This window comes from Gopherus evgoodei, chromosome 20 (assembly GCF_007399415.2).
Source record: "Gopherus evgoodei ecotype Sinaloan lineage chromosome 20, rGopEvg1_v1.p, whole genome shotgun sequence".
NCBI classification, from domain to species: domain Eukaryota; kingdom Metazoa; phylum Chordata; order Testudines; family Testudinidae; genus Gopherus; species Gopherus evgoodei.
This window is the reverse complement of record NC_044341.1, coordinates 6,509,935-6,514,926: the sequence shown is the minus strand read 5'-3', so window position 1 is coordinate 6,514,926 and position 4,992 is coordinate 6,509,935.

Below are 4,992 nucleotides of genomic sequence, written 5' to 3'. Positions count from 1 at the left end.
TACTTCTGATTCTCAATGAATTTACTCATTGCACAGATGTTAAATTCTGTTCTTTACCCTGGTTCCTAAATAGATTCAGACTAATCTGTCTACGGACACTCCTTCGTAGATGGTCTGATGACCACAGTTCAGCAGTGAACAGTGTGAGCTTGCTTGTGACTCAGTGAGTATTTGGGAGGCACAGTTCCATCCTGAAAAGAGGAAGAATTGCTGCAGACATCAGCTGTTTCTTTTCCCCTAAATCACCTGTTTTAAAAAAAAAAAAAAAATGAAATCTCTCTGTGCAGCCTTTCCAAGTACTGTAAGATGTGTTGCAAATCTCGTCTAGTCTCGTCCAGGAGACAAGAAAACGTGCCACTTGGCAATGTGTGAATTAAAACATTGTCTGGGGCTACATGGGGGAATTTCTAGAGCCTTGGGTCCTAATCAGTTTAATTTCATTTGCAGTGGAGATCCATAGAAGAGATGTATAATTTACTTGTGTAACAAGAGTGCTATTTTCAAAGCTCCACAGATAGAAATTCTAGTCAGCTTGGCTTTGTTGCCATCAAAGCAGATAATTACTCTCAAATTAGTATTAGATTTCTAATTTTTATCAGATTTTTCTCACCAGTACATTAATGCAAGGTTTCAATCCCCAGTGGAGATCAGATAATAAATGACTCTAGCCATGATAATACTGGAAGCAGTATGTGTGAAGTTTCATCCCCTCTTCCTGTGTAGATAAATGTCTTTTATATAATGGGTTTTAATGCAAAATCCTGGTGAAGGACTCTACCTTTGGTTACCATGCATGAAAGTGGAACACATCATTAACCAAAGCTTAATCAGCAGAAAAAGATATAACTAATTTACAATTAAATCTATGAACTCTATATATTTCCTCTTTGTGGCAGTATAAGTTAACCTGTTTCCGCATATTTACACAACTATTTCTGAAAACACAAACACGGATATTTTCTTTAGCTGGAGAGTAACATTTAATTGCTTGAGTATTTATACCATTTAAGGTAATGCACTTGAAATGGGGATGGTATGCAGTTTAAGATCAGTTTGCAAATGTAAATATTCTTAATTAAGCAGCAGATTTCAAATACTTCACCATTTTATGAAAGTCTCACTTCTAGTGCTTTTAGTCAAAGGATTTTATATTACACTTACCGTTAATACATGCAACCCCAAGACTGATCTCAGTAAGAATTTTATACATAGATATAGAGCTCGGCTAATTTGTTACTTACAGAATTTGGAGTAAAATGTTGAACGTAAGATTGTTTGTCAAACCTGTCAAAATGTACATGACCCTAGAAATAGGGCTGGTTTGCGCATTCTGGTCAACAGCAATGAGGTGCCAGCTGCACATAAAATATTTATGTTGAATAGTACACACTATCTATTACCTGAATCATGTCTTCACATCTAATACTGCTCTTGTCACACCCGTATACACTAGTATCAGTATCACTGCTACTGTAGAAAGGCATCTGCACTGGCAGAATTTAGGCTTAGTTGTCTCCTTGGGTCTGTGACATGCTAGTAAAAAGTTTGCGCCCTAGCTATGTTACTCGCCATTTCCATTCCCTGGGATGAATTTTTCCTGTTGCTGGTATGGCCTCAGAGTGAACGCTGGCCTCAAAATGAAGAAAAGGAGAGACCAGTCCTCTCACACCCTGTCTGTAAAGCAACTACCTGGACCTGCCAAGCTTCTGCTTGGAGTGTTGTGAGAATTCCTAGCTCATAATATTTCTGTTATAGTCACTCTCCTTACACTAGGCACAATTCCCTTCCAAACAAGTAGTGATACCTGAGTGACTGCAGAGGTCACTGCATTTTGTAGTTTAGGACAGAAGTTCTCAAACGGGTTTGTAGACCACCAGTGGTCTGTGAGCTCCATTCAGGTGGTCCACGGATAGTTCCCTCTAAGATGCGCACCTGGGCGGCTGCACACGAGAATGAAAGGCCACCCACCTAATTAGTGGAACTGCACAGTGTGGCTCCACTAATTAGGGGCCTGGACCCTGGAGCGCTTGCACGCGCACACACACGGTGATGGCCTTGGGGGCGAATAGAGGGTAGGTGGGAGGGGGCAGTGCGGTGAGAAGGGGTGGGGGGAATTTGGGACATGCAGTGCTGCCGTGACCAGAGAAAGAGGTGACTTTCCCTAGCTCCAGGGCTGCGACTGGTGGGGAGAGTTGTCTTTCATTCCCATCCCCAGCTCAGGGGCTGCCATGGTGGGGGAGAGACCCCTCTCCTTCCCAGCCCCAGCTCGGGGGCTGCCACGGCAGGGCAGAGAGAGCTCATCCATCACATTAGAAAGGTATGACTACTGAGATTAAAATATGAGTTGTGTGCTTTTATTTGTAGAACCAAAAAAGTTATATATATTTTTTAATATAGTGCTTTTATCCAAAGCACTTTACAGTAGGTAGCTAATGGTACACACAACATTTGGAAAGATCAAGTGGTCTGCCGAGACCCTCAGCAATTTTCAAGTGGTCTGCAAAAAAAAAAAAAAAAAAAAGAAAATTTGAGAACCACTGGTCTAGGAGTACTAATCTAGGGGACTGGAATGCAACTTTTCTCTGCGCTACTTGAGATCATTAGCGCCAAGTCTGCTTGGAAAAACACTTTTCTATACTATTGCTGTAGACACAAGGGGGCTGAATTAAGATTACACAGACAATTCTTGTGTTTCCTAACTGAGTGCTTGACTTTGCAACATTAATGGTTTTTGTTTGTAATTTCTTTGACTTTTTTTTCAGTTTGCTTTTTTAAAAAAAGGGTGTCGGATTGACACCTCAAGCTTCATCAGCACTTCTTGACCTCTGCTGCTTGAGCTAATGGAGTGACTGGCAGCAGTACATGCGCTGGCAGGGGCATGACACCTGCTACTCTTTGCTGACAGAGGAATGCTCAGACTCAAGAATCTTGAGGCTGTTCCAGGCTCTGAAGGGGGTCCTTCTCTTGTGGGCATAGACACTTCTGTCTGTTTCACTCAGCTTGACCTTTTTTTCCCTGTCCCAGTAGTCTCTTTCCCTGGCTCTATATTCTTGTCTATACTCAGGCTTCTTATGCCAGTCTCTTCACCCAGCTAGCCTAGTCTCCGGCTTTTTGTTGCTGTTTGAGTCCCAATCCCCCCTGCACTGGGTCCTAGTCCTTGTCTTCCTCCCCAGGTTGCTTGCCCTAGTCTTCCCCTACCCTGACTCTTTCAGAAGTGGCTCAATTTTGACAAAACTGCATTTTCCAACAGAAAACTGTTCTGTTGGAATGTTTTTGACCAGCTGTAATCAATTGCTTAATCTCCATTTTCAAGCCCTTTATTTCCTTCCATCCTGCCTGCTATGCACTCTGCTGCCATCAATAAATTGCTTGCTTTCCCCCCAAATCCCATTTTGAATCTTCTAAATGTGTCGTTTCTAGCTACCTACTCCAGATGCCCCTAGGGAGTGATAATTAACCACAGAAAGCTAATGGGGTTAGTGTGAAGGGCTCCCCTGACAGCTGCTCATCACCTTGATGAGTATTAAGGACATAAATTATGTGAGTCTGAGGCTCTTCTCTCCAGTTCTAATTCACTAGGGCCCATTGGTGCATGGTGCTGAATGCCCTCCTCTCCTCTTGAATTGATAAAGGAAGAGGGCACTCAGCACCTTGCAGGATTCTGCAAAGCTACTCCATGTCACACCAGCATGAGTTCAATTAAAGGCCTCCTTGGCTGATTTCTTTAAGTTGGCTTGACTGTGTGTGTGGAACTGATGGCATTCAGGAATCCCTTGACATGCTTGTGAAAGCTGAATAGTCTTATCTAGAACTGGATTTATTTCCTCCCCCTTTATGCTTCAGCCCTGAAAGAGAAGTAATTAGCAATGTTTTGCACCTGTGTCTATAGCAGCTTTTGTTCCCAGTCCTCCTCCAGTTTTCATGATAGCACTGTGGACTAGGTAAAATAGTCTTATCCCCATTTTACAAAAGGGGAAATGGCGGCACAGTGATTATATGCCTTGGCCAACGTCCCCCCCACAACTCACGGGTGTGTGTGTGGGGAATTGGAACCCAAGAGTCCTGCCTCATTTCCTGCTCTGTCTACTGGACCTGTGTTTCCAACTACATTTAAAATTCTGCCAAGAGAAAATTAAATGATATAAGCAACATTTTGGTTATGACTTTTTGGCATTGTCCAATCAATTGTCTAGTCTGCCAAAAGTAAATGTGTCTGTCATAGCAAAGATAAAACGTAGGTGCTTCAGGTTAGGTGACACAAGAGTTGAAATGCTGGACCTTGCTGGAGCCTTGTCTATACTTCAGCTTCCATTTGTGGGGCTGCACCTATTGGGAATTATGGCTCAGAGGAAGAAAACTCCAGCTGTGGACAAGGACACTGAGGGTGAAATATGGCCCTTTCTTTGTTTGGAACAGTGATGACTGTTGCAGACAAATGGATTGGGAGAGAAAACCACCAAGGAAAATGCAGCAGAGCTTGTGTTTCCATCTCGTGATGCAGCTAGCAAACAAGACCTGTTGCTAAAATCAAACCAAACATGGGGATTTGGGCTGGAAAAGCACCAATTCCTCCTCTGACATTTACCAAAAATTTTATACTATGAATGAGAGATTCTAGGTGATATTATGGTTGCTTTTAAAAACAGAAAGTGTCCTGAAACTTTCTTATCTGAGTGGGTAAAGACACACTCAGCTGCTGCCAACATCCTTGATAAAACAACCACCAGAGTAAGATTGTTTAGAACACAACAAAAAGCTACTGCTCTGGACAGTTAATGGCATTTTTAACAGCCCTTCCTGGAGATTGTGGCTGGATGCAGTCACCTGCTTAAATAGAAAACCTCTGATTTTGGGTAACTGGTTCTCATAAGAGGTGTTTCAGTAAGATGTCAATGACCCTCTTCTTGCAGATATTTCTCTGCTCAGTTCAGGCCCAGTCTTAACTAAAATATTAGCCAAAAGATTAAAACTTCTCATGCTTAATCTCATCCA